The sequence below is a fragment of the Meles meles genome, chromosome 5, assembly GCF_922984935.1.
Source record: "Meles meles chromosome 5, mMelMel3.1 paternal haplotype, whole genome shotgun sequence".
Lineage (NCBI taxonomy): Eukaryota > Metazoa > Chordata > Mammalia > Carnivora > Mustelidae > Meles > Meles meles.
In genome coordinates this window covers 88,895,625-88,916,298 of record NC_060070.1, presented here as the reverse complement: position 1 = coordinate 88,916,298, position 20,674 = coordinate 88,895,625, and positions in this window count along the sequence as shown.

Sequence of the window (20,674 nt, the reverse complement as noted above, 5' to 3'; positions counted from 1 at the left end):
TTTGGTTTCCTTTTTAAAAATTCCTCTGTTTATTCTGGGTCTTTTCTGATTCCATACAAATTTTAGGATTATTTGTTCCATTTCTTTGAAAAAAATTGATGGTATTTTGATAGGGATTGTGTTAAATGTGTAGATTACTTTAGATAGCATAGGCATTTTCACAATATTTGTTCTAACCCATGAGCATGGAATGTTTTCCCATTTTTTGTGTCTTCCTTAATTTCATTCACGAGTACTTTATAGTTTTCTGAGTACAGATTCTTTGCCTCTTTGGTTAGGTTTATTTTTAGGTATCTTATGGTTTCGGTAGCAATTGTAAATGAGATCGACTCCTTAAGTTCCTTTTCTTCTGTCTTGCTGTTTTTTTATAGAAATGCAACGATTTCTATGCATTGATTTTATATCCTGACAGTTTACTGAATTCCTGTATGAGTACTAGCAGTTTTGGAGCGGAGTCTTTTAGGTTTTCCAAATAAAGAATCATATCATCTACCAAGCATAAGCATTTGACTTCTTCTTTGCTGATTCAGATGCCTTTTATTTCTTTTTGTTGTGTGATTGCTGAGGGTAGGACTTCTAGTACTATGTTGAATAGCAGTGGTGATAGTGGACATCCCTGCTGTGTTCCCGACCTTAGGGAAAAAGCTCTCACTTTTTCTCCATTGAGAATGATATTCGCTATGGGTTTTTCATAGATGGCTTTGATGATATTGAGGTATGTAGCCTCTATCCCTACACTTTGAAGAGTTTTGATCAAGAAAGATGCTGTACTTTGTCAAATGCTTTTTCAGCATCTTTTGGGAGTATCATATGGTTCTTGTTCTTTCTTTTATTAATGTATTGTATCACATTGATTGATTTGTGGATGTTGAACCAACCTTGCAGCCCAGGAATAAATCCCACTTGGTTGTGGTGAATAATCCTCTTAATGTACCATTGGATCCTATTGGCTAGTATTTTGGTGAGAAGTTTTGCATCTTGTTAATCAAGGATATTGGTCTGTAATTCTCCTTTTTGATGAGGTCTTTGTTTGCTTTTGGGATCAAGGTAATGCTGGCCTCATGAAAGGAGTTTGGAAGTTTTTCTTCCATTTCTATTTTTTTTTTTTTTTTTGGAACAGTTTCAGGAGAACAGTCTTTAAATGTTTGGTAGAATTCCCCAGAAGCCATCTGGCCCTGGGCTCTTGTTTGTTGGGAGACTTTTGATGACTGCTTCAATCTCTTTACTGGTTATTAGTCTGTTCAGGTTTTCTATTTCTTCCTGGTTCAGTTTTGGTAGTTTATATGTCTCTAGGAATGCGTCTATTTCTTCCAGATTGTCAAGATTACTGGTGTATAGTTGCTCATAATATGTTCTTAAAAATGTATTTCTTTGGTGTTGGTTGTGATCTATTCTCTTTCATTCAGGATTTTATTAATTTGTTTCCCTTCTCTTTTCTTTTTGATAAGTCTGGCCAGGGGTTTAACAATTTTATTAATTTTTTGAAAGAACCAGCTCCTAGTTTTGTTGATTAGTTCTACAGTTCTTTTGGTTTCTATTTCATTGATTTCTGCTGACCTTTATGATTTCTCTTCTCCTTCCGGGTTTAGGCTTTATTTGCTGTTCTTTTTCCAGCTCGTTTAGGTATAGAGTTAGGTTGTGTACTTGAGACCTTTCTTGTTTCTGGACGAAGGCTTGTGTTGCTTCTATACTTTCCTCTCAGGACTGCTTCTGCTGTGTCCCAAATGTTTTGAACAGTTGTGTTTTCGTTTTCATTTGTTTCCATGAATTTTTTAAATTCTTCTTTAATTTCCTGGTTGACCCGTTCATTCTTTAGTAAAATTCTCTTTAGCCTCTATGTGTTTGAATTCTTTCCAACTTTCTTCTTGTGATTGAGTTCTACTTTCAGAGCATTGTGGTCTGAAAATATGCAGGGAATGATCCAAATCTTTTGGAACCCGTTGAGACCTGATTTGTGACCAGAATGTGATCTACTCTGGAGAATGTTCCATGTGCACTAGAGAAGAATGTGTATTCTGTTGTTTTGGGATGGAATGTTCTAAATATATCTATGATGTCTATCTGGTCCAGTGTGTCATTTAAAGCTTTTACTTCCTGGGCGCCTGGGTGGCTCAGTTGGTTAAGCCTCTGCCTTCGGCTCAGGTCATGATCTCAGGGTCCTGGGATCGAGTCCCACATTGGGCTCTCTGCTCAGCGGGGAGCCTGCTTCCTCCTCTCTCTCTACCTGCCTCTCTGCCTACTTGTGCTCTCTCTCTGTCAAATAAATAAATAAATTCTTTAAAAAATATATAAAGCTTTTACTTCCTTATTGATCCTTTACTTAGATGATCCATCCATTTCAGTAAAGGGGGTATTAAAGTTCCCTACTGTTATTGTATTATTGTTGATGTGTTTCTCTGATTTTGCTATTAATTGGTTTATATAATTTGCTGCTCCCATGTTAGGGGCATAGATATTTGGGGGGTAGATCTTCTTGTTGGACAGACCTTTTAAGTATGATATAGTGTCCTTCCTTATCTCTTATTATAGTCTTTGGCTTAAAATATAATTTATCTGATGTAATGATTGCCACCCCAACTTTCTTTTGCTGTCCATTAAGATGGTAAATTGTTTTCCACCCCCTCACTTTAAATTTGAAGGTATCTTTGGGTCTAAAATGAGTTTCTTGTAGACAGCATATTGATGGGTCTTGGTTTTTTATCCATTCTGATACCCTGTGTCTTTTGATTGGGGCTTTTAGTCCATTTACATTCAGAGTAACTATTGAAAGATATGAATTTAGTGCCATTGTATTGCCTGTAATGTGACTGTTACTGTATATTGTCTCTGTTCATTTCTGGTCTGTTACTTTTGGGCTCTCTCTTTGTGTAGAGGACCCCTTTCAATATTATTTTAGGGTTGGTTTGGTGTTTGCAAATTCTTTTAATTTTTGTTTGTCCTGGAAGCTTTTTATCTTTCCTTCTATTTTCAATGACAGCCTAGTTGGTCCAGTATTCTTGGCTGCATATTTTTCTTGTTTGGTGCTCTGAATATATCATGCTAGTCCTTTCTGGCCTGCCAAGTCTCTGTGGATAGGTCTGCTGCCAATCTAATATTTCTACCTTTTAGGTTTCAGACCTCATGTCCCAAGCTTCTTTCAGGATTTTCTCTTTGTCACTGAGAATTTTAAGTTTTACTATTAGATGACAGGGTGTGGACCTATTTTTATTGATTTTGTGGAGTGTTCTCTTTGCCTCCTGGATTTTGATACTTGCTCCATTTGTCAAATTAGGGAAATTCTCTGCTATAATTCACTCCAATATACCTTCTGCCACTCTCTCCCTTTCTTCTTTTGGGATTCCAATTATTCTAATATTGTTTTGTCTTATAGTATCACTTATCTCTCAAATTCTCCCCTCGTGGTCCTATAGCTGTTTGTCTCTCTTTTGCTCAGCTTCTTTATTCTCCATCATTTGGTCTTCTATATCACTAATTCTCTCTTCTTCTTCATTTATCCTACCAGTAAGAGCCTTCGTTTTTTATTGCACCTCATTAATAGCTTTTTTTAACTTCAACTTGGTTAGATTTTAATTCTTTTATTTCTGTAGAAAGGGATTATATTCTCCAGAAAGGAATTCTCTAATATCTGCCATGCTTTTTTCAAGCCCAACTAGCACCTTGATAATTGTCATTTTGAACTCTAGTTCTGACTTATTACTAATGTCCATATTGATTAAATCCTTAGTCATTGGTATTGCCTCTTGTTCTTTTTCTTTTGTGGTGAGTTTTTCCACCTTGTCATTTTATCCAGATAAGAATAGATGAATAAGAGAACAAAATACTAAAAAGTAAAAATGACCCCAGAAAAATATACACCAGCCAAATCAGAAGAGACCTGAAACCAGGGGGAAGAAGAAAGATGGGAGAAATATATATAGATACACAATACATACTGGTGAATAGAACAGAGTCACACACTTGATTTTGGGTGTATTTTGGCCTGTTAGAAGAAATTACCTTCCAATATTTTAAATATATATATATATATATATGCAAAAAAATAAGGGTAAACACAATGAAGGGATGGAATATGACTATAAAGGTGAAAATTTAAAAAGATCCTATAAAAGGAATTGATAAGAACTTGGTCAAAAAAGAAAAAAGAAGAAAAAAAAGAGGAAAGAGTGTGATCAGGCTGGAGACTAGAACAAAGCCATGTGCTAGATTTAGAGTACATTTTGATCTATTAGAAGAAATTATATCCCAAAATTTTAAAGAAAAAAAAACCCCATATATGTATACAAAAAAAAGGTTTAAATACAATGGGATAAAGTATGGGATAAAGAAGGGATAAAATATGACTATAACAATGAAAAATTTAAAAGATTTTAAATAAGGTATTGATAAAATAGTTTTAAAAAGTTAAAGTAGGAAAGAGGAAAAATTTAAAAAATAAAATAAGAAAAAATAAAATTAAAAAAATTTAACTTTGAAAGACTAAAGGATCATGGGGGGAAAAGCCATGAATTCTATGTGTTGCTTTCCCCTAGCTCTGCAGTTCCTCAGTTCTCATTGATTAGTGAACTTGGTCTTGGCTGCATTCTCTTGCTGATCTTCTGGGGAGGGGCCTGTTGCTGTGATTCTCAAATGTTTTTGCCAGAGGCAGAATTGCACCACCCTTGCCAAGGGCCAGGCTAAGCAATCTGCTCAGGTTTGCTCTCCGGAGCTTTTGTTCCCTGAATGCTTTCCATACAGCTTTGGAGGACAGAAATAAAAATGGCAGCCCCCCAGTCTCCCACCTGGAGGAGCTGAGAGCTTGGGGCCTCATTCCTCAATGCACCCTCAGAGAGAAGTAGTCAATCCCTCCCATCTCCCTGGTCTCTGGCCATGCTCTGTGCTCACCTGGCCTGTGACCGGCATTTTTATCTCTGGCACATGGCCCTATTTTGAGTCTCTGAATCCAGCAGATTCCTGCTGCACTGCTCTTCCCAGAGCAGGAAGGTGAGTCTCCTCAGATCTGCCATTTGTAGTGTTCCTGCTCCAAGAGCAGTGGTCTGACTGTGCCTTGGATCACTGTTTAAGGTAACCTCAAGCTGAGACCCCACTTCTTGGCTCCATCTCTGAAGCCAGCTTCCCACTCTGATACCTGGGAGCTCTACCACCCTGGTCTTTCTGTGACCATGCGGGTCCTGAGACCACACTGTCCCCACAAGGGCTCCACCCCTGGCTTAGCCTCTGGAGCAACATTCCTCAGTGATTTTGTGCTCAGTTGGTCTCTCTCTTGCCAGGGCCTGGCCCCTCCCCCCACGGTTTATCTTCCTGTTATTCCTGATGTATTTCTCTGTGCATCCTACCTTCCAGAAAGTCGTCAATTTTCTGTTCCTAGAATTGCTGCTCTTCTCTTCTTTCTCCTGTTGAGTTTGTAGATGTTCAAAATGGTTTGATAATTACCTAGCTGAACTCCTGGGACCTGATGGTATTTTGGTCCCCTACTTCTCCACCATTTTGCTCCTCCCCCTAAGCATGTGACTCTTGATCTCAGCTTAGGTCTCAATCCCAAGATTGCGAGTTTAAGCCTGCATTAGTCTCCATACTCCATGTAGCATGGAGCCTACTAAACCAAACAAACAAACAAAACAAAACAAACAGAAAAACAAAAATGCTAACAAAATAATTCTAGTATCTGTGGGATGCTATACTGTTCTGGACTCAGGGAATGCAACCTTGAGCTGGGCAGACAAAATCCTTGACCTTGCAAAAATTAGTTCTCCTGGGAGGTGTCCTTCATCAAATAGCCCCATATGTAAACAAATCTTTGCAAACTAATGAGTTCAATGAAAGCCAAATTCAGGAGCCATGAGAGAGGACCTAGAGGAACCTGATCTAGTTTGGTATAAAAGGGCAGGCTGAGTCCTAATTGAAGACACTAGGTGAAGGACAGTGGAGAGGGAAGAGGGAGAACATTCCAGAGAGCAGAATAAGGTCAAGCTTTTATCATCACCTAAGGTGGAGCTGGAGTGAGAACATGAGGGAGGCCAGATCTTTGATCCTAAGTGTATGGGAAGCCACTGAATAGGTTTAAGTAGGTGGGAGGATTAGTGCTATCTTAAAAATGTTGCTGTGGTTTCAATGAGGAGAAAGATTAAAAAGGGTCAGTGGGGTATAACAAAATATTATAGAGCTTTGGGCAAGACACAATTGTTCCAGATATTTCCTTTTTTTCTTCTCTGGTGCTGCTTTGTGCTCCAGAAAACAGACCTCGGCTCCTTAACCAAACCCAAGTAGAGACCTAGGAGCCTGTTGGGGGCTGTATTATGGCAACTCAGTATGCCCTGGATGAACTTGGGAATGAGTACACCCTTATATACCTATAGGGAAAGGTAAGCAAGAACATGTCCTGGAAAAAAAAAAAGCTAGTGGAAGTGGTACTTTTACATCTGTGTTTAATTTTAAAATCCTGCCATGACTGGATTGAAGCTGGTTGAGGCCAGTTTGGTGTTCCTCTGAGCCCCAGCACCAGCACCAGAATATAAGGACTGTCCTCATGGGCTGAGGGTCACCCTTGGAGAGCAGACATTGTCTTCCCCCACCACACAGTCAAACATATTTCTTAGTAGCAGTGGACACCAGACAAACCTGAATTTAAATTTCAATTCTGCTACTAACTAGCTATGAGGCTTTTGGGGGGAAAAAAACTAACTTCTCACACTCAGATTCCTCATTATAACAAAAATTTATTAAGCATCTACTATATGCCAGACAATAGGCCATTCTTGGATCTTTATACACTGCTATGGACTAAGTATTTGTGTCCCATTAAAACACATATGTTGAAACTTAATCCCTGATATACAGTTAGAGAAGTGGGGTCTTTGGAAGTGATTATGAAAGTGGAGCCCTCAAATGAGATTAGAACCTTATTAAACAAGGTCCCAGATGGATCCCACTCCTTTAGCCACGTGACAACACAGTGAAAAGATAGCTGTCCATGTACCAGGAAGCAGGATCTCAGCATACACCGAAACTGCCTTGAACTAGGAGAAATAAATTTCTGTTGTTTATAAGCTATCCAGTCTATGGTATATTGTTACAGCAGCTCAAATGGCATAAGACATATACCTTATATAGTTAACCTTCATTTTATAGATAGGGAAACAGGCTCAGAGTAGTTAAGTAACTTGCCCATAGTTATCCACAGCTCAAAAAAGTTAGGATCAGGAATCACACAAGCCTGCTTGCTCCAAAGCCCTTCCACATCTCCCCATTGTCTGCAGACAGAGTCAAGAAATGAATGCCAAAATCTAAGATGGTGTACCTCTCTGTGGATACCAAATATCACCCTCTTGTTTATTGAACTGTTTTGTTTTCATCTTAAAAAGAATGTGTAAGACACATGGTAGGGGACACAGTGAATGCAAATGCTGCTCACCTCATTAGCTTGCTTCTCACAAACATTTTCATCTCTTTGCCCCCCCCATTCCACCCTCACCTCCTCCTAATTTCTCTTGTCTCCCTCCTCAACACACCTCTCCCCTTCCTTCCTCTATCCTCCCCCTTGCTGGGCCATGCTCTTCAGACATCTCATTAAAGTAATTGTTGACCTGAATTCCTATTCTTGTGCATCTATAATTATGCTCCACAGGAACCCCTGGGGGATTCAAAACAGACTCTTAATCTAGTCCACATGAATCAAAAACAACTCCCAAGAAAGCAGTTTAATAGCCACAATTAACAGAATGCTATTTGGCCATCCATGGGAAATGTTCCCAGTCTAGCACTGCCCACTTCCCTGGTCTTGGTGCTCAGAAACATCAAAGGTACCATTTAAAATGGGTAAGACTTTAGGGTTTAATTTAGTTTTCCTAGTTAATTAACCGGATGCAAAGATAGGTAGTGAATTTTGTGAACAGGATTCCATTGTCTTTACTTTCTCTCCTCTGGGCTAAAGGACCTCATCCAGGCCTTGAAAACTTAGTTTTTCTCCAACCCAATGTAGAGGTCAGTTCTGCTTATCAGCCCAGGGCCATATATGTTTGTGTATCTCACACTGTATTAACAGCAAGGCCAGAGACTTTTCTGCACTTTCTCTGCATCTGCTCTCTCTCCCAACCTCAAGAAATCCTTCCCCCTTCTCACCTTTCCATAAATTGCCCACCACAAGACTTCCCTTCATGGATACCAGGCACCAGCATTGCAGGAATGCCCCCATCAGCAGGATGAATGATCCAACTGCTCATTTGGTGGAAGGTTCCAAGAAAGGTGTGAATGTCAGCACCATCTGCCAGCCACACCCTGGGCAAAGAACTTTTTTCTTCAAAGAACTTTCTCAGGGTCAACCTGGAGGAAGACTCGGGTGGGTAATGCCTTGAGCACACCTCCCTACCCTGGGGTCCTCCACTAGTTAAATACCATTTTTCTAAAACCTCATCTGTCCTTCATGTATAGTCTGTAACAGTTGTTCTCAAACGTGAACATGCACCAACATCTCCAGGAGGGCTTGTTAAAATAAATCTCTGCTTCTTAGGTAGGGCCCTTCTGAAAGTTCTTTGTGATGATGGTGCTGTTGGATACAAGGTCTTTGTTATTTAAGGTATGTTATCAGTAACGAGCCTCACGAGCATTACCTGGACACATGCTGGAAATGCAGAATCGCAGATCTCAAATCAGATCTGCTGAATCAGAAACCACAATTTAACAAGATCCCCAGGTGATTTGTGTGTGCAGTAACAAGTGAGAAGCACTAGTTTAGAGGAATGTTCCTGAGGTTCTAGATAAGCAGGAGTTGAGAGTAAGTTGAGAGGGATGACTGTCCCATCATGCCAGGGATGTGACAGGAAACCAGTGTCTTCAGAAAATCCCTCACCCCTCCCTTCTCACACACACTCACACCCTCTACAGTTACCACCAATGAGAATTATCTCATTGCCCACCTCTGCCAGGGCCTCAGTTTTTGGGACAGTTGTTTTTCCCAGAAAATTTTGCTAGGAAGACTCCACCCACTGGTTTTAGGCTTATTGTTAGCACCTCTGTTCCCCTACAGATATCTGCCACTGCTGTTTCAGTCCTATAGTTGCTTGTCTGTTTCTCCTTGGAGAGGGAGACCAGAAGCCATTAGTCCCCTTTTGCTTCTAGAATCTTCTTCCAGAAAGTAATTAGAGACCAATAAGATCATTTTGTCTTATTGTCATTATACCATGACAGCTCCTATGAAGCAAGATTATTATGCATCACAGAAAAAAAATCCATTTTTATAATCTATATTATTTCTCTGTAAAGGGATGAGAAGTCATTTTCTCCAATACCAAGAACATTAACACATCAGCCAGCCTCTCTACCCTGAGCTACACAAGACCCTCTAGCATTCAGGGTTCTTACTCTAGCAGGAACATATAGATTAAGTGGGGAAAAGGCACGGGCACTCTTTAATGGGTTAGGGACTTTTACCAACATGTCTTGAACTTCCCAGCAATTCTTTTTTTTTTTTATTTGTTTATTTACAGCATAACAGTGTTCATTGTTTTGGCATCACACCCAGTGCTCCATGCAGTACGTGCCCTCCCTATTACCCACCACCTGGTTCCTCAACCTCCCACCCCACCCCCCCCGCCCCTTCAAAACCCTCTGGTTGTTTTTCAGAGTCCATAGTCTCTCATGGTTCATCTCCCCTTCCAGTTTCCCTCAACTCCCTCTCCTCTCCATCTTCCCAGAAATTCTTTTTTTTTTTAATTTTTTTATTTATTTATTTGACAGACAGAGATCACAAGTAGGCAGAGAGGCAGGCAGAGAGAGAGAGGAGGAAGCAGGCTCCCTGCCCGGCAGAGAGCCCGATGTGGGGCTCGATCCCAGGACTCTGGGATCATGACCTGAGCTGAAAGCAGAGGCTTTAACCCACTGAGCCACCCAGGTGCCCCTTCCCAGCAATTCTTAATACACCTCTGTTGCCTAGGCTTTGGTCTACATCTGTGTTGGATTTACATTTTTTGTCAGTTAAAGCATATGAATGATAACAGCTAAATCTTATTGAACTGTATATCATTTAGCCAAGAATACTATATGGCAGATGATGCTATAATAATAACTTAGTACTTACAATGTACCAGTCATTATTCTAAGTGTTTTCTATGTATTAGCTCATTTAAACCTCACAATAACCCTGGGAGATGAATATACTATTATAATCATCCCATTTTACTCATAAAAAACTGAAGCCTAGAGAGATTACATAATTTGTACAAGGTCACATAGAGGCACATGGCTAGTGAGCCACAAAGTCAGGATATGAACCCATATTCCTGTTCCTTAGCCATTATGCTATACTACCTCCTGAGTTCTCAAAGTTTATTCATAGTTATGTCGGGCAGGACATGAACTTTTAAACTATAGATAGAGAGAAGAGGCTGAGTTCTTGCTCTGAAGTCTCTTCCCTCTATCACTGATGATATTTTCTCTTCCCGATTTTGCAGTCCAGTTTTTTGTAGATGGAACTGATCTAGAGTCCATGGAGGTCCAGAACTTTCTCTCATGTCCCATAAGAGGCAGAACTTATTTGATTTTACAGCCATCTCTTCCTCCTTCTCCTTTTTCATCCATCCACTCAGGAAACATATATCACACTTGTACCACATTCTTGACCAGAGTGGAAGTAATTCTACTATCCTTCTGTCTGCTTACAATGTAATGATGTAAACAAGTGTGCTTGCAACTGAACACAAGGCAAATAGAATGTGTGTTATATGGAGATGCAAGTGATACTTCGACAGAACAAAGGAAAGCACAACTTACTATTTTTTTTTTCACAGAAAGGAGAAGATATTTGCAAATGACAGTACAGACAAAAGGTTGATATCCAGGATCTATAAAGAACTCCTCAAACTCAACACACACAAAACAGATAATCATATCAAAAAATGGGCAGAAGATATGAACAGACACTTCTCCAATGAAGACATTCAAAGGGCAATCAGACACATGAAAAAATGTTCATCATCACTAGCCATCAGGGAGATTCAAATTAAAACCACATTGAGATACCACCTGACACCAGTTAGAATGGCCAAAATTAGCAAGACAGGAAACAACATGTGTTGGAGAGGATGTGGAGAAAGGGGAACCCTCTTACACTGTTGGTGGGAATGCAAGTTGGTGCAGCCACTTTGGAGAACAGTGTGGAGATTCCTCAAGAAATTAAAAATAGAGCTTCCCTATGACCCTGCAATTGCACTACTGGGTATTTACCCCAAAGATACAGATGTAATGAAAAGAAGGGCCATCTGTACCCCAATGTTTATAGCAGCAATGGCCACGGTTGCCAAACTGTGGAAAGAAAAAAGATGCCCTTCAACGGATGAATAGATAAAGAAGATGTGGTCCATAAACACGATGGAGTATTATGCCTCCATCAGAAAGGAAGAATACCCAACTTTTGTAGCAACAAGGAAAGCACAACTTATTAATCAGAGTGTGAAGTCCTCTAGAGAGATAAGACCTTGGTCATCTTAATTTCTTAACCACTGGTACTTCAGAAAGTGCTTGACAAAGCACTTGGTGAGCGGGTCGGCTGAAACTGGAATATCAGAGAAGGATCTGTGAAGATCGAGCAACTCAGCTGGGTCTCAAATAATGGAATTATTTGTTAGTAGAACTTTGATTTGTGCAGAAAATGAGGGAAAGGAAGCCCCTGGTTAGTGGAACAGCAGGAGTAAATATAAGAAGCCAGGAAAATGAAGGACCTGTTGAGAGGAGAGAATTGACAGTGGTTTCATTTAGGAAGCATGTGTTTATAGAATCACTTTAGAAATACACTACAAGAATAAGAATTAACCACTGAATTTAACAATTTTCTTTTCTTGGAGTTTTTCTGATCCCAGGTTGAGTGTCTTTAACATGTTCACTTGCCACGGGGATGTTGCACAGAGAGTCACCTTCTTGTCTAAAATGTCTTCTGTCTCCACCTTCTTCTGGCTGCACAGGTCTGACCTTGAGGCTTCTGAAACATTCTCACTCCCCACTACAGTTCCTCTGGTTATAAGGTCCTGCCCTACCTTATCACTTCATTCAGGTCCAAAGAGAGACCTGCAGCTAAGCCCATAAACTGAATCAGGTGAATTGGCTTATAACGGATGGGCTCCTCTTATGGCTCATCCCTTGAAGGGATGGCAGGGAGCAGAGGGGCTGTGAAAATCATGACTAGACAGCCCCTTTTAAACCCTGCATTCTTTCTTTCTTTCCAGAAACAATGCTTCTTTGGGGTAGCTGCTGGGGAAATTCAAATCCAAAGAACAAACTAATAGGAAATATTGGGAAAACTATAACAGGTTAACAGAAACAATTTCTTCGAAGGGGATTTTGAATACTACCTTTTAGTATTATGCCAACTTCCCTAAAGACACAAATCCTGGGGATGCTTATGTAAACCATAGATTCCAAGGCCTTCACCCAAGATTTACTGAACCATAATTTCCAGGATAGAGCCCTGATAACCTGACATTTATCAGCACTTCAGGTGATGCTTAACAGGAAAGTTGAGCACAAGATAATTATGCATGCTGCCTCTGAACAGGTTGTCCCTTGTTTTCCAATCAAGGCTGCTGCCAGTATGGGAAGCTTCCCCCAGCCCAGGTGTTGGGTGCAACCTGATATTAAAACCTCTCTCCCTTTTCCTGCTATTGGTGTTTTATGGAACAGGAAACAAGTGGAGGGTGTGGGAGTAGTTACTGATTGAAAGGAAGGGAACCAATGAGAAACACAGGAGCCGCAGCCTACCCAGGATGCTTTTGGGGATAGGGTTAGAACTAAGGCTCCACAGGATATAAAAACCACGCTTTGTAGCTTGCGGAGTAGTGTTGTGTTCATAGACATGGCTGTGGCTCCTGGAAGGTGTTAGGGCAGGTATGTCTGCTGGAGCTCACCTGAGTTGGGAGAGTGGGGGTAAAAAGCACTTTTTTGCTTTCAAAAGAGAAAGCATTTGGGGAATGGGGGTCTAGCAGCTCTCTCTAAAAGCCAGTCTCTCTTGGCACTCTCCGGTATGGGCTTTTTCTTTTGTTCTCTTCACGGAGGTCCTGAGCTGATAATAAGGGCACCTGCCCTTTTCTGCTTAGGGAGATTTTTCTGCCTATCTTAAGTCTGAAAAACTTTTCTTCATGGATTTTCTTCTCTCAACGAATAAACCTTAAAACTTACTGTAGTTAAAGCAAATTTACATCTCTTCCTTGGGAAACTTCTCTTTTTCTCCCAGGAATAACTTTTTTCTGCGAATGGGTTGTTTCAGTAAATAATGGCTTTATTCATGGGGTGAAGGTGAAGAGGTTAGCTCTGCTAAACTCTAGCTGTAAACTCAAGCAATGTGAAAAGCTTGTCCATCTGAGGCCCTGAACTGGAGTGTATGGACCTGAAGGGATGACTTGTTGTTTCACATTCCCAAGACCCAAATCAAGTTTCTGGGGAATGGGGGGGGGAGTGGAAAGAACTTCTCCTTAGCCTTTCCTCTGACAGGGTAACAAATTCAGGACTTTCCTCCTATCCCCCAAAGTTCCTCTGTTCTAAGTAAATTCTGGCTTGGAGTCTTGGATCCTGGAGATTGCTGCTCTTTGCTTCCTTCTGAACCTTCTCACCCGAGCCTCTAAGCATTCTGAAGCTATCCTCTAGGGACAGAGCTGCTGCATGGTAAGAGTGTTGTTGAAAAAGCCAGGACAAAAACCTGGAAAAACCTAAAAGTTTGGAGACCCACATGTTTTCTCCAGCTGAAAATATCAATGTAGGTGGAACTGGGACAGCAGATGGTAGTTAAGGCATCAACCCTTAAAGATAGTTTTCTTCTAGGGATGGTACTAAAGTGCCCCAAGATCCATCCCAGGGGAGTGCTGGTGTAGGAACTTACTGATCGGAGTTTCTCTAACATGGTTCTAGCCATACAGCTCCCTGCTGACCTAATCTGAGCAAACCACGAACTTCTCTGCCTCCCTTGAGAGGAAGTAGTGCGTGGAGCCCATGCTACAGCTGTGATGACAGCTGCGACTACAGCATCATGGTGACGAGCCTGGCCTGTCTGACAGGACCTAATACTAAAGCAGATTTAAAGGCCCAAGAGCAGCAACTGAAGTCTAAGTACACATGAGGGGAACACTGGGGAGCTGTCAGGGAGCTCACTTCATCTTGTGGCAGCCTGAGAAGCAGGAGAACCTGAAGCTTGGAGGTAGTCCGTCTGCTAAACCAGAACACTGAGTGGGAAGTTCTGGCCTTACCTGAGAATCCAACAAGACCAGTTGGCATGGAGTTTGTTCAGCTGAGCTAGTTCTGGGCCAAAATCAACAAAGGCTTAAATACAAACTCCAAGACAGCTCCTCTGAGAGCCACTCAGTATTTCAGGAACTATTGTTTCTCTTCAGATGTGTGAGTGGTGGGGTCTGGATTTAGCATCAGCAGGAGCTGATATACTCTTGTGGTGGAAACCACTGCTGCCCAGAGCATCAAATCTGATCTTTCATGTAAAAACCTAAATATAAATAAATCCTTCACAGCAGTGTGGCATAGGACGGTGAGCTTGTGCTCAGCTGGGTTCTGTCTCAGATTCTGGTACTTACTAGGTCAGAACCTGGGCAAATTACTGATTCAGGGAAACTGGCTTAAACAGGTCTTGTGATTAAATGAGACCAGATGCAGACAAAGGCCCAACTAATATAGACTCAATAAATTTTATCTGCTAAGTGTGATCTCCTGTGGTTCTGTCATGGTTGTCTGACTTGACACAAGCACTTTCTCTACATCATGAACTTCACTTGAACTTCGTTCCTTATAACCTCTGTAGCTTGTCAGTCTAAACCCAGCTTGGTACCTCATACTTTGCTTACCTCCCTCTTCCCAAGTAGACTCTTCGCACCTGGGATTACATAAACCTGTTCTTGTCCTGAGAAATTGTTTCAAATACCTTGAGTGTTGCTTGTTGATTGCTTAGGGATCAAAGTGTGGTTTTGGTGGATGGATCTTACAAGGTTGGAGCTAGGCTAGTAATATGGAGAACTCACTTAAGGCTGCAAATGGATTCCCTAATGAACTAAAAGCAGGGACTGGATAAAATCTTGAGACTCTCGTAGGTTGAACAAACTGGCAAACAGGTTCTTTTTGTAGACTACAAGTGCCACTTGAGGCAACCTTGACCTCCATTCTGTAGCCATGGCTATAACTTACCCTTGATAACCTACTCTTGATTGAAGGCCGTAAAACTATCCCGGGACTCCTCCACAATCAGCTGTAGCATTCAGTTTAGCAGCAAGTCCCTGGGGGGCAGGTGGACAGGTGGTGGGATTGTAGATACATGGTAGTGACTTAAACCCAGATCCAGCACCTGCCTGAGCCTGGCAGAGCCCAAGAGCTGTAACCTTGGCTGCTACTCAGTTAATTTCACTTGGGTGACATTGAGCTTTGTGCCAAGTCACAAGCCTTAAGAACCCATGGTTTGGCGTTATAGCCCTGAAGGGGGTCCAGGCTTACTCAGCTGTTAGGTTAGGCATAAGCTAGGTGAGGGCCAACTGAGTGCTGCCAGGTGTTGCTGATAATGGACTGGATGGTAAATCCAGTGGCTTGTCTGGGCTTTGTCTCCTGCTTCTAGAGAACTGAATGGAGGAGGATGGATCCAGAATGAGGCAAAATCTAGACTGATGGTTTCCAGGGAAGCTATTATGACAAAGCTTGCCTTTTAAGCTTTCCCTAAAGGACCTCAACAGTAGAAAAATGTGGTGGTTCGTGGAGTCAAAAAGCTGAGGTCCTGTAGACATTAGGGCTAGATGTTGCTTCAGCCTGGATTCTGCCATTTCTTATTTTAATTGAATTAAGCTGGCTGAGTATTTGTCCTGTTAAAATGAACACACTAAAGCCTATTTCTGAGCCATGAGGTTTCAGCTATAATCATAGGGAGCTTGGCCAGTCCTATAACCAGTAACTATCAGTTGACAACCTTGTACTTCTTCCCCTGCCTAAGTTCTTTTGTCACCATCCGGTGTGGTGCTCAAGAGACTCTTATCTTTTGCATAGCTCCCACCCCCTAGCATAAGCTGTCCTCAACCCTTACCTGGCTAGCATATTCCTTTTTTCCAGCTTGGTTCCTGGTTTTCCCTCATCACTAAGCTGCATACCCTTGATAGGGTAACTCTTACTTTGGAAGTCATGGTAGGTGAGGGACAGTGGGGGAGGGGGTTTATATAGCCAGGTCCTTTTCAAGTGGAGGCCTCCTAGCAGGAAGAACAGAAGCCCACTCTTTGAGGAATAAGACTCCCTTCTTGTGCCATGAGGGAAGGAGGTCCTCTTGAGGACAGTGCAGGCTGTAGAGGTTCCCACCTCTTGGCCAAACTCCATTTGTCATAGTCCATGCTCTCCTACAGAGAGCCCAGTCCCTGAACACTTGGTGAATCTCCAGCCCAGCATGCTTCCTTCATGGGCATGGGGTAGGTGTTGGGTCTGCTTGTGACCTATCTGGTTCTATCATCTTTACCAAAAATGATGGCACCATTGAAAGCTCTTGAGGTGATTTAAGATAGTGTGGGAACTGCACGAAAGCCTTAGACTAAGAGGTAGCCCTGTGGGGAAGAAATGGTCTCTTGCCATCCTTTTTTCTTTGAGAAGTTTTTCAGGAAATCGAGGTGAGGGCAAACTGCTGACTCCTTGGACACTTGTTTCAGAACTAGTTGCTGGTTCCATCTACTCCTGTCTGCTGCAGAATTACCTTTCTTTGTGACAACTTTGCAGGGTTAAAGCAGGACTGAGAGGACTGACACTTATTTCAACCAATTCCTAGATACCATGCTTTTACCACTAAACAAGCTCTTCTGGAGCTGGCTATTCCAGATCCCCACAATCTCATGCACAATATAATCTGACAGTCCTCTTAACTTTGTGTTCTCTTTGAAGAAAACCATAATTGGCAGAGGAGGAAAAAACACCCGAATAAATGGCTCTTGATAGGAGGAGAATCCCAGAGAAGTTTAAGATCATTCAGATCTGTCCATACTCAAACTTCAGAAGTAGTTCACTTTCCCAACCTAATCATCTAAATCTCCAAACAAGTTCTTTTCAGTCCCTTTGCTTAGAAAGAAGCACTTTGTATTAGGGATGTTGCAGACTTTTTTTTTCTTTTTCTTTTTTTTCTGGGCATTAGAACTACCTTGCATATTAAAGATTTGTTTCATATCTAGTCTGCCCAGTGGCTTTCTTTAGGGGTGCTGGAATTTCTCTTGCTTGAAAGGCCTTCTTTGCTTCAGTAACAGAACAAAACCTAAAACAACTTTCAGGGTTCCATCCATTTTAAATACAAAAGTCTAACTTTTTCTAAACCATTAAATGTTTCAATGACCTTTATTGCATTATCAACCTCTCCTTATTGACCCGAGATGCTTTTATTCTAAATTAACCTATGTGGACTTCTACTTTCTGTTCCAATATGAAAGGGTTTAGAAGTCAGGTTTCTTGCTGTAGGGACAAGACTGCTAAATTAACTGAATCAACTCCTAGATCGATCAGAATTGAGGTCACAGGGTAAACTTCTGTCCTGGAAACTGGTGGGAAAGATAATCTTACCTTGCCAAGAGCAAAAACCATAGCTGGAACTAGCAACCAATCAGTGGGAACACTTAAAGGATAATTGTCAAACTGCAGGAGGCTCTGTGGACTAGCTTGAGAGTTTAAAAACTCTGGGGACCCAGTTTTAGGAGATCCCCACACTTCCATGACTTTTACCTCCTAGGTGGGCTGTTTGGGCATGGAGAAAATGGTCCTGGGCCTTTAAAAGAAATAGTCGGCCTGATGGAACAGTCTCCTGGAGATCTACCTTGGCTAGCTAAGAAGACCAAAACCCAAGCATTATCTGAAAGCAGAAAGAAAGGGTGGGAAAGTCTAACATGTCAGCCTGAGGATTCATAGGTCCTGCCTGGCCTTATAAGCCAGCATTGCAATTTGGCTGGAGTGGGGCAGGACATAAAATCTGTGAGGGGCACTTGGGAATCTGCTATCCAAGTTTTTATAACTCCGCAGGAGGACTTTTTCTGGTGCTTTGTCAGTCCTGTTTCTGGGCTCCAGCCCAAGGGTTTCCATGCTCTATCCTGCCTTGCTTCCATGTGAAAAAGCAGAACTGAATCTTCAGACCTTCACAGGTGCAATTGTCTTGTGTTGCTAGAACAATCTCTCAGATGCCTACTTAGTTGCTAGCATTTGGATAGATGGTAAGTAGGGTATAAATCTTCAGTGATTTAGAAAAAGCCCTTAAAATTTCCCCAGGACTAAACTCTCCCTTCTGGCTCACAGCTTACAAGCATTTTAAGTCCACTGGGAGCTGCATTGCCTGACCTGGTCACCTGTATGGACTTGAGTCTCACAGTGAGGGGACATGGTCTCCTTAAATCCAGCCCATTGACACTTCACCGTAGATTCTAGTTCTGATTTGTGCATTAAAAAAAAAAAATGCTGGTCATCAAACATTCTACTCAAGCTGGTGATTCAGACCACTGCAAAAGGTCTTATTGGGAAGGATTCCAGCTAAGGGCAAGACACCCCCCACTCCCCCGCAACCTGTCTAACTCTCCAGAGTCCAATTTCTTTGAGTCCCATTTAATGAGCAGGCATGGATGGGAGTGTTGACAAGTTCTATAATGAGTTTTTGTTTAACTTTTGAACCTATTTCTTGTTTTTAAACTGCCATGTCAAGTATCTCCTTCCCCATGTCAACAAGATCTCTAGACCTCCATTTGATACCTGATGACTCCTTTACATCCACCTTCTGGCCAGGAATGCTTCATACTCTCATCCAGGAATCTTCTGGCCAGGAATACCTCATACTATCAGTTAGGTAAGATTCAAAATATCAGCTGGCTAACAAGCTAACCAAGAATCCAAAAGTGGATTCCTCCTCTGCTTGTCTAGTGGCCCTCAAAGGTGGACCAACCAAAGTACCACACATCCCTTAGGATTCATTCCCCACTGGAAGAATTGAAGACTTCAGACTAAAGCAAAATGTTCCAAAGGTGCTACAACTGCTTCCCTTCCTAATTATGAAACTCAAATTTGAGGACACTATGCTTAAAGGCAAAGCAGTCCAGGTGCCAAGTCAGTCCTTGAGCTTTCAGTAGAACGGTTTTGTGATCCTATGGCATGAGTACCCTATCTAGGGTCCATAATTAGACATCTAAAATTCAATGAAAGAATTTTGGCTTGTCCTCAGGGGTAAGTTAATCTTGAAGGTTCTGTTGTGGTTCATGCTTGGAATCTAAGTGGAGCCAGCAGGTAATAGAGAACTTGACTTATGCTCCTCAGAATCTGACACTGGTCTTGTGAACATTTTAACTTTTCATAGAATTCATGGATTTAATTGCCTTACTCTAGAGTTCACTGATCAAAAGTAGATGATGGCCGTATTAGTTCATGGCATATGTGTTACATGCAAATTCTCTGCAAGGTTTTCTTACCCACTTCCTCATCATATGCAAATATTCACTTGTATATTTGAAATATGTAACTAAACATCTAACACTATAAAAATGGACTTTTTTGTTTTTTCCACATTTCCCTATTCATATGCTCCCTTGGTATTGGACATGTAAGCTGATTCCCTACTGACCCAGGTAATGCTAAATGAACTTGAATGGAGAGACATTCTTAGACAATTATGGTAGCTTTTTGGAAGTACCTAGGTTTTCCTCACTACTTGAGTCAGCTCTGTTCTAAACTTGAGCTTCCTGAGCAGTGTTAAAGATCTTGGATGAACACATTTTATGAGGGATAAGATCTACTTATTGGGCACTATTTGAAAACTAAACATGAGAATTTTTTAATACTTCTGAGAGAATTTAGTTTGGGGGAATTTCCCAAGGTAGAGATGGGAATTCTGTTCTCAGATGTTCTTATACTCAGATCTTTTTTCCCAGCTTAACTAGGTATCCACATCTTTTTGGAAAGAGATGACCTCTTATGTTCAGTTAGCCAACATATAGTACATCATTAGTTTTTGATGTAGTGTTCAATGATTCATTAGTCATACTAGCATACTTGGGAGCAGTGCCAATGAATCCTCCTTGAGCAGCAAGATGTGAATAGAACTTTTCCTGACTTATCAAAGGAGTAGAAGACAGTTACTGGAGACTTAGTTCTCCTAAAGGGTCACTGATGAGAGCTAGAAGCAGAGTAAGAAACTAAAGGGTCTTCTGTCTTGGTCACTAAACTGAAAGGAGGCCAAGCTTGGAATTGGTTAGTATTGGAATTGTTCAGCTCTAAACTCTACATGTAACTAAGTACCACCTGCAGAGCTGAACAAGTAGCAGGGAAGATAGCCCTATAGGGACACATGGGGATTAAAGACTGTGAATTGTCCTAGTTGAAGGAATGCCCTCTCTAAAGGAATAGTACCAGGCACTGGCATCAGCAGTAGATAAAACTAAGTGGGAGAGGAAATCCAATCAGAAGCCAAGAATGTAGATGGATCAGAATATGGTTGATAAACCGTAAGATAAATCCTCAGAGGCTATAACCTAGGGAGTGTCTGAGGCCCTTAACACTGTCTTGACTGTGCAGTGGGGTGGGTTAAAAAGTCCACTAAACAGAAACATAGAAAATGTGCTAGTGGGAAACACTTAGATCAACAAAATGAACTTTATTAGAGATGCCTTGAGGTGAGGTTCAGACCTAACCATCTCTCCAGAAAAACCTGGGGGCCTTCTCT